This window comes from Bactrocera tryoni, unplaced genomic scaffold, assembly GCF_016617805.1.
Source record: "Bactrocera tryoni isolate S06 unplaced genomic scaffold, CSIRO_BtryS06_freeze2 scaffold_51, whole genome shotgun sequence".
In the NCBI taxonomy this organism is placed as follows: Eukaryota; Metazoa; Arthropoda; class Insecta; order Diptera; family Tephritidae; genus Bactrocera; species Bactrocera tryoni.
In genome coordinates this window covers 15,826-39,801 of record NW_024396198.1, presented here as the reverse complement: position 1 = coordinate 39,801, position 23,976 = coordinate 15,826, and the positions used below count along the sequence as shown (strand labels likewise).

General features: G+C 40.3%; 1 long non-coding RNA gene across 1 annotated transcript; it reads right to left on the bottom strand.

Annotated features, from left to right (window-relative positions):
* Positions 1 to 22,183: 22,183 nt before the first annotated feature.
* On the bottom strand, positions 22,184 to 22,712 carry LOC120781203. The gene is made up of 3 exons (XR_005706031.1): positions 22,673 to 22,712; positions 22,554 to 22,585; positions 22,184 to 22,499 (listed from the first exon to the last, which is right to left on the bottom strand). It is a non-coding gene; the product is annotated as an uncharacterized LOC120781203 (long non-coding RNA).
* Positions 22,713 to 23,976: the final 1,264 nt, after the last annotated feature.

The window sequence follows — 23,976 nt, the reverse complement described above, 5'->3', positions numbered from 1 at the left end:
TAGGGTGTGCCTAAATACTAACACAAGGACGGAAAAGGTTTTAAAAAATAAAAGTGCTGATTTGATAAAAATAAATCGTCTGAATAATAAATAAATAAAATCAACTAACAAACTAAAATATATAAATATACATACATATATTATTATTTGCAAAAAAAATAGAAACGGTAATAATAACACGATATAACATACTCGTTTTTACCAAGCTAAATCTAAATTCAAAACTCTATTTACATAAAAGAGTATTCGGTTTTAAGCAATATTGCTTATTCAAATCAGTCGCACTGAGAGAAAAATTTTTTAATTATTTATACAGATATTAAAAAGAAAAAAACCAAAATGGCTAATAACGAAAAAAATCAAAATACACCTGTAGGAGCTAAACGCTCAAAACAGGCTTTTAAATTTATTTCAGAAAGTGACAGTTTTACAAGGTACTGCACTAGATTTGCCTCCTCACCGATTCACGAAAACTCTGAATCGTTATTAGAAGTAAAAGGCCAAAATCTTACAAATTTTTGGACTCGCCTCCAAACGGCTCATGATGCCATTGTAGATTCTGAAAATTCAGATCTACCACAAAATTTTAAATTATCTGCTACCGCAATATACGAAAACTGCTTAGACCAATATGAAGACACGAAAGCTATGATCTCCGATCAATTAAAGCTAATAAAAGCAATTTCACCTACTCCCCACAGTAGAGTAGAGCTGCCACAAATGCAACAATATCAAGAGGCAAGTTCAGGCATCCAACTCGAGGTGCCCGCATGTGACACAGAAACATTTTTTGGAGGTTATGAAGAATGGCCGTCCTTCCGGGACATGTTTACGGCCGTGTACATAAACCATCCTCAATTATCACATGCGCAAAAATTGTATCACCTCAGATACAAAACTAAAGGTCAAGCAGGCGAAATAGTCAAACAGTTCGCATTAAATGACGACAATTTCAATTTGGCTTGGGAAGCTCTAAAAGCTAGATATGAAAACGACAGAATACTGGTCGATAAGCAAGTAACGACACTATTGAACTTGCCACAAATCAAGAAAGGAACAAGTGTAGAATTCATCAAACTAGAATCCACTGTTTCTAATTGTTTGTCGGTTCTATCGACACTGAATATCCCCACAGATAGCTGGGACCCTATTCTGGTAAACATATGCACCGCAGCATTACCAGAAAAGTCGTTACTTCTATGGGAGCAATCGCTCTCATCACGAAAAAAGTGCCCAGCGTGGCAACAAATGAAAGAATTTCTCACCACCCAATATGAAATTGCGGAAAGGTTAGAAGAAAGAATAATCAAAACTAAGATCATTAAACACGACCAAAATAAAAGCTTCAATAGACCCCAAGCTAGAAGCAACAAAAATTTAAACAAAAGCTTTCACAAAACGCACTCGTTCATATCCGAACAGAAAAACCACACGTCATGCGAATTATGCACAAGAGGGCATAAGCTTAAAACTTGCGATAAGTTTAAAAAATTAAATATTAACGAAAGGAACAACTTTGTCAGATCAAAAAGACTCTGTACAAACTGCTTGTCCCATACACACAATCTTAAAAATTGCAAAAGCAAATATAATTGCTTCTATTGTCACAAAAGACACAACTCAATGCTTCATTACAGCAGATATTCCAGCTCACCCCCAAACATCGCAAACATAAAAAGAGCAACAGGTTTAGTTGCAACAACAAATTCAGAAAACTGCCAAGAAGCACCATGCTGCTCAAAGGCGTTAAAAACTCAAACGCTGCACAGCGAAGTACAAAGTGGACTAGTTATAGAACCAGTTACCACCAGACCAACTCAGGTTGAGAACAAAAACCTTAATTCACAATTAAGTAAATCGCAAAAGTTAAAGAAACTTCAATTAGCAAACAAAACTATAAAAGATCGGTATTGTGAAGACTTCTCTAAAGCCACAACTACTCGATCAAATAATGGCCGGTACGTCGTACGACTACCACTAGAGCCACAATTTTCCAATACTCCACAAATTGGTATAAAAAAACAAAAAAAAAAGTCAGAGTTACCTCTGACAGTCCCTATATTAAAAACACATAAAAATTTTCGGCCCCGCAGGATGGCTTTCGCTAATGATGGAAAAAAAAAATCCTAGAGCGGTGGCGGGCTACTAAACGCCAAATTAGTGCATAAGCTCTTAAACATAAGATATAACAAAAGTGTCTCAAAAAGTAAAAACACAAAAAAATCGCCACTTTTCATACAATGTTGCCCCACAGAGGCCTAAATTGTAAAATAAAAAAAAAAAAAAAAAACAGATATCGCTTTTATCGCCCCTACATAAACGCCCCTCATAAGGGTAGTTGGTGAGAATCTGTTGTAAAGCATGAACATCCCACTTAAAAAATTATAATTCTAATGAAGCCGTTCGCAATTACCGGCCACTCTCTCGCAAGGTCCCTCTATTGTCACAGTCCTAACTCCAGGGCTAAGGAGTACCCATTCTGGCCATATCTGGCCAGGCGTGGAGTTACTATCCTTAATAAGCCGATCATAAATTAAATATCATAAAAAAATTGCAACCATTGCCAATAACACAGAAAAGCCAAATAATAAATAACCCGCAAAATAAAGTTGCTTCTCTTAAGCATCTATTTGCATTTTAAAATTCATATTCAAATATGTACATACATGTGCTATACGAGTATTTTAAACCAAAAGCTGTTTTCCACATACACAAAGGTGCAAATATGGAGCAATTCTCCATTACTAAATATCCGACGATCGCCATATAAAACTAGGCAAAATATTCGCCTAGGGGGCCCAGGATGTTTAAATGAGTTAAGCATTCCCCCACTCTACCCGTGAAAACTGGCGCACACTAATAAGGCAGCTTAATTCACCACAGCTTATGACACCAACACAACTCACCATACCCATGCACCTACTCATCAAAAAAGGATGGACAACGGAAAAGCAGATTCAGTGGTTTACGCATTTCGCCAGATACACCTCGCACATCTATTTTCTTTTTACACACTGCGCCGCGTCGACACCTTCCATCAACATTCGTTCACACAATTCGTCAAACTCTGTTCGCTCATCAACTTTCATCTGCAAGATCTTTGCTTACACACTCGCCGCGTTAACGATTATCCTGAGTGCGCTAATTCGAGTCATCACAAATCCAGAGCGCTGCATCAGTGTCGATACATTCGCAGCCGCCGAGCTACATTCGAGTCTACACCATCTCTCGTTGCTTCATCTGAACATCGCCTCGCATAATTCATATTGTACATTTATCTCATATTTTGTGATTGATTAAAACCATTTTAACTCTAAATTACACTCGCATTCTGTTTTTAATAAAGTGGTAGTGAGTGCATTATTGGAAAGGGCAACTAGTGGGTGTAGAACTAAGCACAGCCTGCTGAATGGCAGTAAAAGTACAACACCAGGAGAAGGTGAACCCGATTCGCCAATCGATGACGATGGAGCAGACGTTCCATTGCCCGACCATAAAGAAGTTCGAATAGCAAAACCCCATTGGATTGCCGGCCGAGCTATTCAAGCACGGCGGCGAAGAACTGATAAGGAGCATGCATCAGCTTCTTTGTAAAATATGGTCGGACGAAAGCATGCCCAACGATTGGAATTTAAGTGTGCTCTGCCCAATCCACAAAAAGGGAGACCCCACAATCTGCGCCAACTACCGTGGGATTAGCCTCCTCAACATCGCATATAAGGTTCTAGCGAGCGTATTGTGTGAAAGATTAAAGCCCACCGTCCACAAACTGATTGGACCTTATCAGTGTGGCTTTAGACCTGGCAAATCAACAACCGACCAGATATTCACCATGCGCCAAATCTTGGAAAAGACCCGTGAAAGGAGAATCGACACCAACCACCTCTTCGTCGATTTCAAAGCTGCTTTCGACATCACGAAAAGGAGCTGTCTTTATGCCGTGATGTCTGAATTTGGTATCCCCGCAAAACTAATACGGCTGTGTAAACTGACGTTGAGCAACACGAAAAGCTCCGTCAGGATCGGGAAGGACCTCTCCGAGCAGTTCGATACCAAATGAGGTTTCAGACAAGGCGACTCCCTATCGTGCGATTTCTTCAACCTGCTGCTGGAGAAAATAATTCGAGCTGCAGAACTTAATCGAGAAGGTACCATTTTCTATAAGAGTGTACAGCTGCTGGCGTATGCCGATGATATTGATATCATCGGCCTCAACACCCGCGCGTTAGTTCTGCTTTCTCCAGGCTGGACAAGGAAGCACAGAAAATGGGTCTGACAGTGAACGAGGGCAAGACGAAATATATCCTGTCATCAAACAAACAGTCGTCGCACTCGCGACTTGGCTCTCACGTCACTGTTGACAGTCATAACTTTGAAGTTGTAGATAATTTCGTCTATTTAGGAACCAGTATTAACACCACCAACAATGTCAGCATGGAAATCCAACGCAGGATTGCTCTTGCCAACAGGTGCTACTTCGGACTGAGTAGCTAATTGAAAAGTAAAGTCCTCTCTCGACGAACAAAAGCCAAACTCTATAAGTCACTCATAATTCCCATCCTGCTATATGGCGCAGAGGCTTGGATCATGACAACAACTGATGAGTCGACGTTGCAAGTTTTCGAGAGAAAAGTTCTGCGAAAGATTAACGGTCCTTTGCGCGTTGGGCACGGCGAATATCGATGGAGTACGAGATATATGACGACATTGACATAGTTCAGCGAATTAAAAGACAGCGGCTACGCTGGCTAGGAGATGTTGTCCGGATGGACGAAAACACTCCAGCTCTGAAAGTATTCGAAGCAGTACCCGCCGGGGGAAGCAGAGGAAGAGGAAGACCTTCACTCCGTTGGAAGGACTAAATGGAGAAGGACCTGGCTACGCTTGGAATGTCCAATTGGTGCCACGTGGCGAAAAGAAGAAACGACTGGCGCGCTGTTGTTAACTCGGCTATAATCGCTTAAGCAGAGTCTACGCCAATAAAGAAGAAGAAGAAGATAAAACAGGAAAATAGTGTTTCACAGTTCATACTTAAGTTATGCTTAAGTACTGAAAATGGGAGACTTAAGCAGTGCTTAAGTAACAACTGGTTTTTGTTTTGAATTTTCAGCGATTACTTTCTTAGCGTTCGAGCAAGTGTCAGTCCGTTTGCATTCGATGACAACTTTATACTTTTCCACCAATTCCAGCTCCGACTCGCTAGTGGTAAAATTCGGGGTTCTTCTGTTGTTTTCATCCATTTTCGATATAGCTTTCCTCGCATATTTATGTATAGTCTGTTATAATTTAAATATTTTAATCATATTTTTATTGATGACATTTGTAAAACATAGGTTGCCCATAACGTTGCCATATATCATAATAAAAATTTATTGAAACTAATCATTGACTGTGAAACGCAAACGACTACTCAGTCTGCAACAATGCTTAGCTAAGATATTATTTGGGCACAACTTAAGTATGGACTGTGAAACCGGGCACTATAGTTTTCAAGATATTTGCATTTAAAGTTTAAAATTACAACTATTTGCAGTACGTATGTTGCGAATTAAAATTAATTTTACACTTATATTTTGCACTTTTGTAGCCACTAACCTCTGCGAATGGTAGGCACCTTGTCGTGGTGCAAGGGCTTAGTCCCAAGGCATACTCGGCACCCCCCAACCGGTGTGGGTGGTGCTGACTTGCACTGCCCAGGCAGGTTGACGGGTGCCGCATGCGTGCGGCAACTAAGAGCTACCACCTCCTAATCCAGGGTGTTATGCGACTCCCGTGCCCATTGGATGATTTGCAGCCAGGAGGTACATTCGGCTGTATTAGAACGGAGCCTCCCCAACACCGAGCAGAATTGGGGAGAAACTGTGGCCTTACCGCGCCAAGGGGCTCTGGCGTGGCGGACCTTCTAGTTCCCCATAAGCTAAGTAGACCCGACAGCTCACCTCGTTAAGCCGAGGGTCGTAAGAACAAGATTAACGACAACAAAAAACTAAAAATTACTACAGCAACTCCCAATGATTCGACCAGGCGACAACAACGGAAGACGAGTACGGACAATGAGATGGAGAAGGTAGTCGGCGCAGCTGCAAGCGGGAGGGGTCAAGGAGCTAAGCGCAAGTTCAGCTTCCTTGATGCTCTCTCGCCAGCATAGCGGGCGCTATTCGAGGAGCATGCAAGAGAGGATGACGACGACATGCCCTCGTGCAGCGGCGTCCAAGCGTCGACGGCCGCGGATGGAACCCAAAGCACCACCAGGACCACCTGTAGCAGGCTCAGCTGCTCAGACTCAGGGGAGTCATGTCGGGCAGGGACCGACGGTGCGAGCAAGAGGAGAAGAAGGCGCAGGAAAGGAGGGCAACGCCCTCTCCCGGCAGCTGGCAAACCCGGTGGGTGCGATGACCCTCATAGGAAGGGCATGAGCGGGGCCAGCCTCAAATGGTACCTGCGGCACCTCCGGGACGGGAAGACCCCCGACCGTGACCGAAGTGACCGTGGCCATGTCAGTGCAGACACCTATGCACAGACCGTGAAGCGGAAGAGCGGGCAGATAACGCCGCAGGAGCCCCCCAGCTCCAAGAGGATGAGGGGCGGCAACTCCAGACTAGCCGGAAGGCAACTATCAGCACCGGCTCCCCCCGGGCGGAGGAAGGGCGGCGCAGATATGCGGATGCTGTCAAAGGCATCCGCATGGCTGCTCTGCCTCTGAACTACCCGGCGGTGGCGTTGTAATCGGAGCAGCTTACCGTGCTCCAGGACCTCCTCATGGAAGAGGTATTCAGAGGAGATGAATACGCGGCGTCCTTCCTTGGGGTGGATTTCACAGGTGGCAGATGGACTGCATGGACGAGATGTCCGCCAAGTGGCTGCGGGAGTTTGCCCCAAAGCTGGAAGGCTGGACGGGTCCCGTCCTCTGTGCAAAAAGGGCTGAGGACATACCGGTCACGCATATAATGACGATGTTCCTCCCCCGGTGCGGGGACAAGCCCTACCAGTTTGCTCTGGGTCTGGTTAAGAACCAGAACCGTGGCCTCAGCATCTCGGCCTGGCGTGTTGTCAGTAACAATGTCGAGGAAAAAGGGGAACTTAAAGGATGGAGGCTGCACCTGTATGTGGACGACGACTCGTACAAGTACATCCGTGCAGCGAGCTTCCGCCTGTTTTACAGGTACAGCTCGGTGGTTATAAGGCCATACAAGCCTGCGACCACCGGGAGCAAGGAGGCGAATAAGGCTGTCACTCAGCCAAGCGAAGGCAATGCCAAACAGGGCACGACTGTGGCGGCCTCGAAGGTGGAGAGTATGCAGGTGGAGGAGGTCGCGAAACAACCCAGCGTAAGCAGGAATGTGCAGGCCACGCCTGCCGCGACCTCGGACGCCTCAGTTATCCCAGGAGCAGAGCTCCCCTCCACCCAGGAACTCCTCGATGGATTAGGCATGGACAGCAGCGCGAACGACGGCGGGGATGAGGACTTGCCCCTCATCGAACCACTATTATAGTGGCCGTCGATATGGAAGTCGCCCAGGTGAACCTGCATCACGCGGCGGCAGCTTCGGCTGTCATAACGAGCAGGTTCACAGCGGAAAAACTGGGCACCCTGTTGATCCAAAAGCCTTGGATCTACAAAGGAGAGGTCAAAGGCCTCAAGACAGAATACAACAAGGTAATCTGGGATCTCTCTAGCGAGCGACCTAGAACTTGTATAGTAGTCAGGAACAATATTAAATTTTTCTGTATTACAGCATTCCTGACGCAGGATATGGTGGCGGTACAGGCCAGGGACTATAAAGGCAAGGACTTCGTCCGGGCATCAGCCTACTTCCCGGGGGAGGCATCCACAGCACCCCCCGTAGTGGTGGAAAGGCTTGTGGAGTACCGCAGGAGGTACAGGCTGCCCCTCATCATCGGCTGCGACGCAAACGCCCACCACGTATAGTGGAGCAGTACGGACTGCAACTCGAGGGGTCTTTATTGGAATATGTATTAGGTAACAATTTCACAATAGGGAATGTGGGGTGCGAACCCACCTTCATAACTATAAGCAGAAGGGAAGTGCTTGACATCATCTTCAGCAACGAGCCTGCAAGCGGTTGGGTCTCACGATGAAGGGTCTCGTTGGAGCCCTCCCTGTCAGACCACAGAATCGTAAGGTTCGCGCTGAAGGTAGAGGTCAGACAACTCCCCCCTAGACGCAACCCTCGGAGGGCAAACTGGAGCGCCTTCAGGGGGAGGCTGAGTGATGAATTGAGTAGGGAAGAGCAGACTGACGACAGCGTTACGGGCCCGGGAATAGAGACCAGGTTATCTGCGCTGAACGGGTCCATCATTAACGCTTACAATGACTGTTGCCCCCTAAAAGTGCCCACAGACAAGCGCAACTGTCCCTGGTGGTCAAGAAAGCTTGCAGACCTCAGGAAAAAAGTACGTAATCTATTTAATAGAGCAAAGCGTACAGGGGTATGGGAAGAGTATAGGAGGAACCTCACTCTATATAATAAGGAGATTAGGTCTGCTAAACAGGCTAGCTTTAGGAGATTCTGTGAGAATGTCACATCCACACCAGAAGCGGCTCGACTGCACAAGGCGCTGACTAGAGGCAAGACTGACATAGTGCCCGCAATTAAAAGAAGCGACGTGACTTTTACGACCAGCGCGGAAGACAGACTATTCCGGAAGACCAGTGTCTACCCGTAATTGAACACAGGCCATCCCGCTCCGACTGGGCAATCGCGAAACAATTTTTCACCGCGGACTCGATCAAGTGGGCAATGGCCTCGTTCGAGAAGTTCAAGTCTCCGGGTGTGGACGGTATCTTCCCAGCGTTTTTACAACAGGATGAGCAGATTCTGCTGCCACACCTGGTTCGGCTGCTGAGGGAGAGCCTAGCAATGGCGTATATCCCTGAGTTATGGAGGGCGGCGGAGGTGATCTTCATACCCAAAGTAGGAAGGAAGGACTATTGTCTGGCCAAATCCTTCAGGCCAATTAGCCTAACTTCCTTCCTACTATAAACTAAGGAAAAGATCATAGACTATGAGATAAGATCGAAGGCAGATACAGAGAGCTGGAAGATCGACCAATACGGCTCTGTACCAGTTAACTTCGGAGATAGAGAGTTCACTGGAGAATGGGGAAGTGATGCTATGCGCCTTCCTGGACATCGAAGGTGCCTTTGACAACACATCTCTCACAGCACCGGTGCGTAGATGGATAGAGGCCGTACTGCGCACCATGATTGCTGAGACTACAGTAGAAGGTACAAGGATTCGTCTCGGCACAACAAGGGGCTGCCCACAGGGTGGTGTGCTATCACCACTATTATGGAGCCTAGCCGTGGACGACCTGTTAGCACTGCTAACGGACAATGGAATCCGCTGCCAAGGGTATGCGGACGACATTGTAATCATAGCCAGAAGCAAATTTGAGGACACTCTCTGCGACCTGGTACAACGAGGTCTAAACTTGGCAAAGGGGCGGTGTAGAGGAGTTGAATTGAGTATCAACCCCTCAAAGGCGACCATAGTTCTGTTTACGAGACGCAGGTCCTTGCCCGGTCTCAGGAATCTCACACTTGGTGGTAGAGAGGTCGAGATGACTAGCAGGGTCAAATATCTTGGTCTTACGCTGGATTCATCTTTGCGGTGGAAGCAGCATGTGAACCAGACCCTGGTAAAAGCAACAAAAGCATTAATGTTGTGCCATCGGCTGGCGGGAAAATCCTGGGGCTGTAAGCCAAGGATCGTAAGGTGGTTGTACCATAATTGTGCGACCGACTATCGAAGTTACAGCGGCTAGCTTGTGTCTGCATGACGGGCGCAATGCGTACTTGTCCCAGGGGATGGAGATGATAAGTGGTAATATTCCAATAGCCCTCCTCCCGAAGAACAGCATTACCAAAACAATTGGGTCGGCTTTAGTATACCATCCCAGGATTTCGGGAATAAAATGGGTATGGTCGGATAGAGGAGATTCTCCAGATCACGAATATATATGGTTATAGCCGCAGGAAGCTTATAGTTTTCGAGTTATTCGCGTTTTAAGTTGAAAATTTGCAATATTTTAATTACATATTTTCGATATATAAAATTAATTTTGCACTTATATTTTTCACTTTTATATACGCTAACGCATCACTTATTCATTTGCACACATTTATTTTATATAATATAGTGCAAAAATAGCTTTTAATAAACATTTAAATTGTTGTTGAATTTGATTATTTAAGAATAACAAATGAATTACAAACTGTCATATAATCAGTGTTACCTTATCGACATCATTTGTAAAAATAAATGTGTCAAATAATCAGTGTTACTGTAGTAAAATATTTTACAAACTAAAATAAAAACAAAAAATATAAAGAAATATTATACCCTAAATACAGGAAACATAATCGTTGATAAACATTAAAAAAAAATATACAAGATTTAAGTGGCTGCCAATGTAAAAATGAGTTCTACGGGAGAAAAAAAATGTATATACCCGGTGTTGGACCGACCAGGGTAATTTTTTTTGAAGCGCGGCCGAAGGCCGCCCACGCAAAAAGGAGTTGTACGCGAAAAAAATTTGATACACTCCGGTGTTGGACCGACTAGGGTTATTTTTTTGAAGCCGCCCACGCAAAAAGGAGTTCTACGCGAAACAAATTTGATACACCCCGGTGTTGGACCGACCAGGGTTATTTTTTTGAAGCGCGGCCAAAGGCCGCCAACGCAAAAAGGAGTTCAACGCGAAAAAATTTGATACACCCCGGTGTTGGACCGACTAGGGTTATTTTTTTGAAGCGCGGCCGAAGGCCGCCCACGCAAAAAGGAGTTCAACGCGAAAAAATTCTGATACACCCTGGTGTTGGACCGACCAGGGATATTGTTTTTTATAGGTTGTTGATTTTCGTATTTGGGGTATAATCTGTTCCCTTTATTTCATTTAGTTATTTTACAAATGATGGTGATAAGGTAACACTGATTATATGACAGTTTGTAATTCATTTGTTATTCTTAAATAATCAAATTCAACAATAATTTAAATGTGTATTAAAAGCTATTTTTGCACTATATTATATAAAATAAATGTGTGCAAATGAATAAGTGATGTGTTAGTGTATATAAAAGTGAAAAATATAAGTGCAAAATTAATTTTATATATCGAAAATATGTAATTAAAGTATTGCAAATTTTCAACTTAAAACGCGAATAACTCGAAAACTATAAGCTTCCTGCGGCTATAACCATATATATTCGTGATCTGGAGAATCTCCTCTATCCGACCATACCCATTTTATTCCCGAAATCCTGGGATGGTATACTAAATTCTTCCCAAACAATTAACTTCACGAAGAAGTTCAAGGTTACCCTCGGCAACAAGAATGAGTGGAACGACTCCACTCTTGAGCTTACGCTGAGGGAAGTCACGTTGAAGTGGTACACCGACGGCTCGAAAGCGTCGGAGGGAATTTGGGCAGGGATAGCGGGTCCCCGCACCAAACTCTCCATACCGATGGATAGCTTTCCGAGCATTTTCCAGGCAGAGGTCTTTGCCATAAGTCGATGTATAGAGATAAACCTCCATTGCAACTACCGCAATGAGCGAATAACTCATAATACTCAGCGATAGTCAAGCGGCACTAAAAGCAATCTCCTCCTACGAGATCAAATCGCTACTAGTGCAGGAGTGTAGAGAACGGCTGAACAGCCTAGCTGAACGAAACCAGGTGCACCCCGAACCATTCACCGGGGTGGGCCCCCATACCGTTAAGAAGCTGCTCCGTAAGGAAAAAAGAGTGGGCAGGGAAAGAATTGGCAACGAGCGCATGGTATGCGACATGCCAAGTTGCTAAATGGGGGGTTCAACCAGAATAGGTTTAAATCAATAATTAACCTCCCAAGGGATAAACTCAGGCTACTGGTCGCATTCTACACCGGCCAATGCAAGTTGAATAGACATTTATTTAACATGGGCCTATCATCTTGCGCCAACTGCCGGTATTGCGATAGGGAGCCTGAAACCCCGGAACACCTGCTGACCGACTGCACAGCGGTCTGTAGACGCAGGTTAAAGGACCTTGGATCCATGTTTCCGAATAGGGATCACATCGCCTCACTAGCACCCAGTAGGATATTGGATTTTATCAATATACTGTGGCTTAGTGAGTCCCTGTGAGTTAGGAGAGGGCCAATAGACCTAAGGTCACATTGCTCAATTATTTATCTATCTATCCACTAACACTTCACTAATTCGTTTGTACACATTTATTTTACATTATATAATGCAAAAATAATTTTAATTCAATATTTAACTTATTGATCAAATCTATTTAATAATAACGAAAGAGCTACAAACTGCCAAATATTCAGTGTTAACATACTAATATATTTTAACATACTAACAATAATAGAATAGATTAACAAAAAAGAATTTTACGCATTATTTTTTTTTACGAAAAACATTAGCCACACCCCATTTGGCGGGTATTAAAAAGTTTTTTTTTTTGCAATAATATATTTTTATATTTCTTTTGCAGTTCAATTTTTAACTTATTGTTAAAATTTATTTGCTTAAAAATAACGAAAGAGCTACACACTGTAAAATAATCAGTGTTACCTTATCGACATCATTTGTAAAATAACTAAAAGAAATAAACTAAACATATTATACCCCGATTACGAGAATCAACAACCTATAAAAAAAACACCGGGGTGTATCAGATTTTTTTCGCTTAAAACTTCTTTTTGCTTGGGCGGCCTTCGGCCGCGCTTCAAAAAAAAAAAAACCCTAATCGGACAAACACCGGGGTGTAACAAATTATTTTCGCGTTGAACTTCTTTTTTCGTATGGTAACACTGATTATTTGACAGTTTGTAATTCATTTGTTATTCTTAAATAATCATAATTCAACAATAAGTTAAATGTATATTAAAAGCTATTTTTGCACTATATTATATAAAATAAATGTGTACAAATGAATTAGTGATGTGTTAGTGTATATAACATTGAAAAATATAAGTGCAAAATTAATTTTATATAGAAAATATGTAATTAAAATATTGCAAATTTTCAACTTGAAACGCGAATATCTCGAAAACTATAAGCTTCCTGCGGCTATAACTGGAGAATCTCCTCTATCCGACGATACCCATTTTATTCAAAAGTTCAAAGTTCAACTATTTAAAATGCGTGTTTTTCCAATTTATAATGAATTTTATAGTTATATTTTTAACATTTATATCCACTAACACTTCACTAATTCGTTTCTAACCATTTATTTTATATTAAATAGTGCAACACTTTTATTCACCATTTAATTTTTGTTCATACAATAACAATAGGGTTGCATTCTAACTAATAACACTGTGGAACATTTTTGGGATTATTGTCTGGGTTTGAGAAATTCCAAGTCAAGGTGATGACTAGGTCAGTAGAGTAAAACCCTCAAAGAGTTTGGCGTTCGTATGTGTCAGTTTTTTTTTTGACCTTTTAAATTTTTTCCTTATCTTTATGTTTTTTCGCTTAGTTGTAACAAAAAACGTAGTTTAACATAACTGGCGAACCACTTGTCCGATTTTGGAAGACACAAATTTAGAAAAATTAAGAATTAAATTAATTTTTTTTTTTGCCAAAATGTTACAACTAAGCGAAAAAACATCAAGATAAGGAAATAATTTAAAAGGTCGTAAAAAAAACTGACACATACGAACGCCAAACCCTTTGAGGGTTTTACTATACTGACCTAGTACCATCACCCTGACTTGGAATTTCTCACCCCCCCAGATTAGCTGTTGTACTGTGTAAGCAGTGCTCAGTTTTTTTGCGTTGAACTCCTTTTAGCGTTAGGGGCCTTCGGCCGCGTTTCAAAGAAATAACCCTTTGTCGGACCAACACCAGGTTGTGCTCAGTTTTTTTGGGTTGAACTCCTTTTTGTCCGATCCAACACTGGAATTTATCAAGATAATGAGAATTCTGAAAGATTGTACATTCCTCATCACACGATAATGAATTTAGTTATGACGTCATAATCTTTCTTTTTTCTTATTTTTATTCCATTACAAAATATGGTAACACTAATTTTTTACTTGTTTACATCCATTTTCTTATTTTATGAATAAATGGATTTTAACTAAAGTTTGATCTGGAATTAAAGTTATTTTTGCATTATTTAATATAAAATAAATGGTAAGAAATGAATTAATGAAGTGTTAGTGGATATAAAAGTTAAAAATATAACTATAAAATTCATTATAAATGGGAGAAAGACGCATTTTAAATAGTTAAATTTTTGAACTTTGAATGCAAATATCTCAAAAACCATAAGTCAGCGGCAGCTTTATGTAAGTATGTATACACTCAGTCCTTTTTTTACGCGATTTTTGGTTCTGCCACTAATCGCGTAAATAAAAATCGCGTAAAAATGGTTAGTTTTCCAATATTCACTGACGAATTGGATCCGAATATAAAAAATATCGCGTGTAACAAAATATACGCGCAAAAAAATATTCAAAAACAATACAATAAGTTTCAAATTTCTGACTTATGATTTATTCATTCATAACAAAATAAAAAATACAAAACAAAAACCATATATAAAAGAGAAGAAAATAGAAAATAGGTAGATTTATTGAAAAAACCGTTGAATCACTGTCATTATCCGTAGTTTAAATTATTCTTAGCCGCTTATTTTGATGGCCGGCACTGATATCACTAGAATTTGTATCAGAGTCAAAAGTAAGAACTATCGATTGATGTTCTGATTGACTTAGCATCTCCGACTGAGTTTGCACCATAAATTCAGTTAATTTTGTTTGAATGCTTCTTTTTGGACCCAATAAATTCCGATGTAGTTCTTTATATCTTAACATGCAGACACTCAATTATTTTTGAAAAATTCGTGCACGTTCGGCATCAGTATTATTTGCTACAAAATATTTTTCCAATTCTGCTGCAAGTTTAAGACCAAGCAAAAAACGAAAAAAGCAATCGCTTTAAAGTGAGAAATTCGGGTAAAAAAAGGAATTTGCGCTGCAAAACTAACCGCGTTAAAGTGAAATAGCGTAAAAAGAGGTCGCGTAAAAAAAGGACTGAGTGTATATTTTCTTAATCTGGAGGACCTCCTCTATCCGTACATACCAATTAAAATCCCGGGGATGCTATTCTAAAATTGGGGAATGTTTAGTTTAGTATCTCATTTTGAAGAGGTTTTGCGCAAAAGGGGAGGGGGCTTGCTACCCCCCTCATTTGAAAGGTAATGAATGGAGCTTTTGAATAATAGCACCCTTCCCCCCCTAGGACCACGGGGGGCTCTAGGGCAGCCTCCTGAAAATGATGTAAAATCGCAGTTTTTCCATACAATTTTCACTAATTATTATAAAATATATGTATTTTTACGCATAGAGTGACTCTATGTTTATTATTTTTATTATTTCAATGTATTAAAGTGGAAATCCACTTTATTTAAATAATAAAAACACTGAAAATGAAAAATTGTATATGTATCGGTAATACCAAGATAACCCAACCAACCATTTATACAAGACCCTGAAAAGTGGGCAATATATTACGTCCATATAACGAAAATTTTGAATAAAAAATCGCGCGATTTTCAGTATAATATATTACATTGAAACAAGCGCCGCAGGCGAAAATTTGGAATAAAAAATCGCGCGATTTTTTATTCAAAATTTTCATTATATTTTCAGTATAATATATTACATTGAAACAAGCGCCGCAGGCGAAAATTTGGAATAAAAAATCGCGCGATTTTTTATTCAAAATTTTCATTATATTTTCAGTATAATATATTACATTGAAATAATCATAATTTATCATTAATTCAATTAAATATATTTAAAAGAATGTGTGTGTGTTAAATTGGTTAAATTTTTTGCAAGCAGTGCAACAAAAACCTCAAAAGAAGAGAGCCATTATTTGAGCAAATGTGAAAATGTGCGTTTTTTGCTTACTTATATCTAAAAAACAAATTAACATTTAACAATAAATTTACATTTAAACCAAAGTTTAATTCATTGGCTATCCGTGCTATATAAATTTAAAAAAATCCGTGCACGCATTTAAGAGGAATAAGCAATGAAAATGAGATACTAAACTAAACCCAACCCCTAAAATTACCCGAGCTTAACTCTTACAATCCTTGAATTCTATAATAAAACTTTTTATTATTGTATTAAAGACTGCGTTCTAATAAACACTTTAATTTTGATAGAATTGCTGTTTACTTATTTTTGACGCTGACATAATGCTTTTAGATTACCATAAATCGATTTTTCTATGCAATTTTATACTTGGGGTACTCACAACCCGTCGTAAAGCATCGTAAAATTATAAAATTTTACTTGTTTAAAAAAATTGTTGTTTGATTTCATACAAAAATGAGTTTACACATTCACAATTCTCAATGCTATTTTTTCGAATCGTTATAACTTGATAACTTTATGAGACTTGTGAAAATCCTAATTATATACATAAATGAACTAGGAAACTCGAACACAGTTAGAAGAGCCACCCAATATACTTATGTATAAACATTACAATAAGTATGTAAAAACGATATTTGTCCAGAAAAAATATGAAGAGAACATTAGTTCATACCTTTTATATATGTATACACAGTTCCACAATCGTGATATGATAAATTAGTAGCTAACAAAAAAACATTTGATGATAATTTCACATACATAGAAGTTATAAATTTATGACACTTAAACTAACTATTACTGACGCCAAAAAAAATTTTACCTAATATTGTAATAAAAATAACTGCCATGAATTTACTACCGTTGAGTTTACTAAACAGTAATCCTAACCGGGCATCTCGGCATGCTATTGATGTTGTCTAGACAACTGTCTTACTAGCAATATTGCATCTAAACTACAAAGTCCTAATAGTAGCCATACACGACACATGTGCGTTCGGTCTGTATGAAATCGTTTCGCCATACACGACATACAAATCCATTTTGCAATGGTTCCTCAAACAGTGAATTTGTGCGATAAGCAAGCAGAAAACTGTTCTTACGCAATCTTTCCTATTCGGCAACACGAGAGATATGAGACTTTGTATGCACACAGCGCCAAACACGACATACATGTGTGCACAATGATCGTAAAACATCAAACATTTTCGATAACACGGATTGACATGCTCACAAGCCCATACACGAGTAAATCGCAATCGAACACATACCGATCGAACGCGCATATGTGTCGTATATGGCCACCTTAACGGGGCATCTCGACAGGCAAAAATTTATTGTATACTAAATGTATTGCCTGTGGAGACTCTATATTGCTTATGGAATAAAACATATGGAATACTAATTAGTATGTCATATATAAGCTGTCACTTCAGCAGTTTGACAGCGCAGTTTTCATTTCTATGAAAATTTCGAAGAGACAAAATATCTCATTTACACGGCATTTTCATTTCGGTAATATTAAATTTAGTAGAGCGAGTATTAAGACGGTTGTGTTTATTTATAAAAATGAAGTACTTTTTCAAAATAATTATGCATTCTTCCAAAAAATTAATATTAAGCTTAATATTGTTATTTTGCTGAAAAATTATACAGAGTGGATTGGCGAATGAACGAAGTCTTAGATTTAATAAACTTATACAAGCATAAATCAAAACATCATTGCTCATATCAAAGTATATTTCTCCTTTTTTTATTTTCCATATAAATTATTTGCACCCATATAAAACTTTAAAGAGTTTAAGGTTTAAAACATACGGTACATCAGCTCGAACCTACCTACCCGACGCCATTTCGCAATTGATAAAATAAATTTTCAAGAACACAAAACATGCGCTACATCAGTTGAACCTACCTAGCCTACGCCTTTTTGTAAATGATTATCCCGACAGGTAAAAATTTATGGCCTACTATTGTCAAATCTGTATGTGGGAATTTGTTATGATAACGGGGCATCTCGACAGGATAAAATTTATAGCATACTAAGTGTCAAATCTATTGCCACTGCCATTGCCATATCTGTATGTGGGCATTTGTTATCATAACATAATCATTTGCGCAAAGGCATAGGGTAGGTAGGTTCGAGCTGATGTAGCGCACGATTTGAACTCTTGAAAAATTTATTTTATCACATGGCGAAATCCCGTCCTTAGGTAGTTGATGTAGCGCATGTTTTAAGCTCTTGAACTGTTTAAATCTTTTATGTGGAAAATAAAAAAGAAGAAAGATCCTTTTCTTACAAATGTATTTCTGGAAATAATAAAAAGTCCTATTTTTGAACTCTTCTCCTCCTTAATTGGCGTAGACACCGCTTACGCGACTATAGCCGAGTTAACAACAGCGCGCCAGTCGTTCCTTTTTTCCGCTACGGGGCGCCAATTGGATATTCCAAGCGAAGCCAGGTCCTTCTCCATTTAGTCCTTCCAACGGAGTGAAGGTCTTCCTCTTCCTCTGCTTCCCCCGGCGGGTACTGCTTCGAATACTTTCAGAGCTGGAGTGTTTTCGTCCATCCGGACAACATGACCTAGCCAGCGCAGCCGTCTTTTAATTCGCTGAACTATGTCAATGTCGTCGCATGTCTCGTACAGCTCATCGCTCCATCGAATGCGATATTCGCCGTGGCCAATGCGCAAAGGACCATAAATCTTTCGCAGAACCTTTCTCTCGAAAGCTCATAACTCGACTCATCGGTTGCTGTCATCGTCCAAGCCTCTGCACCATATAGCAGGACGGGAATTATGAGCGACTTATAGAGTTTGGCTTTTGTTCGTTGAAAGAGGACTTTACTTTTCAATTGCCTACTCAGTCCGAAGTAGCACCTGTTGGCAAGAGCAATCCTGCGTTGGATTTCCAGGCTGACATTGTTGGTGGTGTTAATACTGGTTCCTAAATAGACGAAATTATCTACGACTTCAAAGTTATGACTGTCAACAGTGACGTGAGAGCCAAGTCGCGAGTGCGACGACTGTTTGTTTGATGACAGGAGATATTTCGTCTTGCCCTCGTTCACTGCCAGACCCATTTTCTGTGCTTCCTTGTCCAGCCTGGAGAAAGCAGAACTAACGCGCGGGTGTTGAGGCCGATGATATCAATATCATCGGCATACGCCAGCAGCTGTACACTCTTATAGAAGATGGTACCTTCTCGATTAAGTTCTGCAGCTCGAATTATTTTCTCCAGCAGCAGGTTGAAGAAGTCGCACGATAGGGAGTCGCCGTGTCTGAAACCTCATTTGGTATCGAACGGCTCGGATAGGTCCTTCCCGATCCTGACGGAGCTTTTCGTGTTGCTCAACGTCAGTTTACACAGCCGTATTAGTTTTTCGGGGATACCAAATTCAGTCATCACGGCATAAAGACAGCTCCTTTTCGTGCTGTCGAAAGCAGCTTTGAAATCGACGAAGAGGTGGTTGGTGTCGATTCTCCTTTCACGGGTCTTTTCCAAGATTTGGCGCATGGTGAATATCTGGTCGGTTGTTGATTTTCCAGGTGTAAAGCCACACTGATAAGGTCCAATAAGTCTGTTGACGGTGGGCTTTAATCTTTCACACAATACGCTCGATGGAACTTGATATGCGATTTTGAGGAGGCTTATTCCACGGTAGCTGGCGCAGATTGTGGGGTCTCCCTTTTTATGGATGGGGCATAGCACACTTAAATTCCAATCGTTGGGCATGCTTTCGTCCCACCATATTTTACAAAGAAGCTGATGCATGCTCCTTATTAGTTCTTCGCCGCTGTGTTTGAATTGCTCGGCCGGCAATCCGTCGGCTCCTGCCGCTTTGTTGCTCTTCAGGCGGGCAAGTGCTATTCGAACTTCTTCATGGTCGGGCAATGGAACTTCTGCTTCTCCTGACGTTGTACTTTCACTGCCATCCAGCAGGCTGGAGAAGTGTTCCCTCCATAATTTAAGTATATTCTGGGCATCGGTCACTAGATCACCTTTGGGGGTTCTACAAGAGTATGCTCCGGTTTTGAAACCTTCTGTAAGCCGCCGCATTTTTTCGTAGAATTTTCGAGCATTACCCTTGTCGGCCAGCTTAGCAAGCTCTTCGTACTCACGCATTTCGGCCTCTTTCTTCTTCTGTCTGCAAATGCGTCTCGCTTCCCTCTTCAACTCTCGATATCTATCCCATCCCGCACGAGTTTTGGTCGATCGTAACGTTGCGAGATAGGCAGTCTGTTTTCTCTCCGCTGCGACACGGCACTCCTCGTCGTACCAGTTGTTCTTTTGCATTTTTCGAAAACAAATGGTTTCGGTTGCAGCTGTACGTAAGGAGTTTGAAATGCCGTCCCACAGTTCCCTTATACCGAGTTGTTGACGAGTGCTCTCAAAGAGCAGGAGTGCAAGCCGAGTAGCAAATCGTTCGGCTGTCTGTTGTGATTGCAGCTTCTCGACGTCGAACCTTCCTTGTGTTTGTTGGCGTGCGTTTTTTGCTGCGCAGAGGCGGGTGCGAATCTTAGCTGCAACAATATAGGTAGCTTGATGTATCTTCTTGTGCTGGAATCTAGTACAACAGATAACCATATTTCGGGCCCCGGCGAAGTCGATCAGCCTCAACCTATTTGGGGATGTTTCATCGTGTAGGCTGAATTTACCGACCGTAGTGCCAAAGACACCTTCTTTGCCCACCCTGGCGTTAAAGTCGCCAAGCACGATTTTGACATCGTGGCGGGGGCAGCTCTCATATGCGCGATCCAAGCGCTTATAGAAAGCATCGTCCTTCTCTTCCGTCGTGGTGTAGGTGTAAATCAGCGATATGTTGAAGAACCTCGCTTTGATGCGGATTGGGGCTAGACGTTCATTCACCGGAGTGAATGATAGTACTCGGCGACGGAGTCTCTCTTCCACCACGAATTCAACACCAAACTTGCGCTCCTTTATATGGCCACTGTAGTAAATGTCACAAGGACCTACTCGTCTCTGTCCTTGTCCCGTCCATCGCATTTCTTGGACGGCGGTGATGTCAGCCTTTATGTTTGCGAGGACATCAACCAGCTGGGCAGCGGCACTTTCCCAATTAAGGGTCCGGACATTCCAGGTGCATGCCCTCAAATAGTAGTCCTTATTTCGTTTGCCATGGTCGTCATCAAAAGGGGGGTCTCTCATCCGAGGCTGCTTTTTCTTTTTCATTGGTACTGATTTTTACGTGGCGGGTCCCAAACCCAGCGCACAACCCTATGTAGGGAATGTTTCGCCTTCTCACTTTAGCTCGCCTTCGAACGGATGTTCTTAGGCTAACCAGAGGATACTTGGTCAAAGACCGGAAGTAGTGAGCTGCTTGAGCCATGTATAAAAGAATCGTTTCTGACCACTCCCAAGTGAATGGCGATCAAAGAACTTTCCTCACTTGCGTGAACTTCTACACAATACTCCATCCTCCATGGACTACTTTATAATAATTGCGGCAAAAATTTTATATACCATATAAAATAATAAATTTAAAATGAGCAATGGTATTTTGATTTATGCTTGTATAAGTTTATTAAATGTAAGACTTCGCTCATTCCCAACCCATTTTGCATATTGTTTCTGTAAATTAACAATATTAAAGTAAATATTAATATAATATGTGAGATTAACACACAATTGGATTTATCTAAAAACAGAAAGGTTTATTGTTATTATGTACACAAATTGAATTAGGATAAAATGTTTAAGTACATTGTAAATCCCGGTCTACTAACCAAAAAACAGAAAATCGACAATTGAAGGTTTCTTTCTTCCAATACCTTAGTAGACCAACGCTGTACTCTTTAACTTATTAAATTAGTTAATTTATGCAGTTTACTTCTCTTACACAAATATTTTAACTATAGCATTTTATATAATGGAAAACAAATGACTTCCTGAGCACGCTTTTCTGATTTTATCTCTGGTCAGTGCCGTTTGTCAAAAATCATGTCATATATGTAAGGGTACCCTGCAAGACGGGCAGCTGTTAGCAAACGTGTAAGCGGCTTGTTATTGTTCACTTTTGCATTCGTTAAAATATTTGTTACTTTTGTTCAGAGAGTGGGAAAAAAGTAACACATACCTATTTGATGTTCAATGGTTATCTCGCTCTAACCAATGGCAAGTATCGCATGCTGCCTTGTTCTAACAGAATACATGCATTTGTTAGCAAATCTCTTCACAGTATGTTACGGGTAACAAATTCTTTTGTTAGCGCATTGCTTACCTATGTGTTATGGATAACAAAAAGTATTTGTTACCCGAATATCTGTTAGTGTTATTATTTTCGTTATCAGTTTGTTACCTATAACATATAAGCATGTTAGCAAGAACAAGCAGTAACAAGATTATCTGTTACCCATTTGTTACTTCTAGCAAATTCAATTCTTTTAAATAAAATTCAGTTTTTTTATTATTTCGCTTTATTTAATAATAACATCAAAATAATCAAATATTTACTTAAACTAATAGCGAGCTCCGCGTAATGCTCGTCCTCCAAGTCACCGGTGATGCGGCTAATTGGATGGTGCGTCTTTGTTATACGCATCCAAACGTTCCAAATGATTTCTGTAATATTAAAAATTTTAATTACACACACAACATTCAATTCACAATGCTTACCTTTTTCTCGTTGTTAATCTTTTTCGTTTACTCTATATAAAAGAAATTAATAACATATATAGTATAAATGTATATAAGAAATTAATTATAAAATATCAAATATTTCATTACGAACTTACCTCTTTAAAAACCAAAATAAACTGCGCTTTTCGTTTTCTTCTTCTTGAAAAATTGGGCATTCGTCTCTCCTATTCTAGCAAGTTAATATTACAATATGTTTAGAATGTCGATAGTTTTCAAAATTGAAAATTTACTGGAGTTAAGTTCAGTTATCCTACTGAGGAATGAGCTTTGTCACATGGTACAATCCCAAGGACTTTTTATTCTTTCCAGTGTTAATTTTGCAGAGTGAATCTGATATCATTTCTTCAATCTTAAAAGGACCTATTCTTATTTCATCCATTTTAGATCTATTTAACTTATAACAGTCCATTATGTATACCATATCGCCTTTTTGGAAATTGTAATCTATTCTATTTCTGTCAAATCTGGCCTTGTTTAATTCATGTGATTTGTTTGATCTGAGAAATGCTGTATGTCTGTCTTTTTCCAGTTCTCCGGGTTCCAATTGTTTTATTTTTAGGTCCACTGGTAATACATCAGTTGGTTCTCCATTTAACAGGTACAGAGGGAATATCCTGTCACAGTGTGGTTTGTTGAGTTATAGGCTTTCACACAATCCATTGCTACGGTCGTCCAAGCTGTTATTTTTCCTTTGCTGTTTAAGACACATCTAATCCTATTTACCAGCGTCTGATTTAACCTCTCATTATAACCATTTGAAAATGGAGAATCCACCGCAATAAAAATTAAACCAACAGAATGGTTTTTTAAATATTTTTTTAACTCTTGTGAATTCAGTGCTGGATATTGATCAGAGAGCAATACTCAATTTCATTGTCCTTGATTACTTGATCTTCTAGTTTTATGTAGTCCTTAGCCAGTTGTGACCTCGAGCATGAAATGTAAGCATAACGAGTAAAAAGATCTACTAACAAGTGTAGATACCTTTTTGAAGACCTGTTGCCACCAAACCCTCCTATTGTGTCTATGGACATGATTTGAAAAGGTTTTTATGCCGGTCGTAGTTGTGACATGAGTCCATAATTTTTATTTAATCTTGATTTGTTTTTTATACAAACTTCATATTGACGGCAAACCAACTTTATATTATTTAATAGGTTTGGTGCTGTATAGAGAGGTCTTATTTTCGACTCAATCTGATTTATTCCCACATGACACAAATGTTCATGCACCTTTCTTATTAATACCTTACTGTAGTCTTCGGACAAAATAATTTCTTTCTTCTTGTTTCTCTATTTGTAGTACCATTCTCTTTAATGAAACTGTACTTGTCGTTTACTTTGGGGTTTTATTTTGGTCTTATAATATTTCCTCAATCTTTATAATAATAACTGTGTTT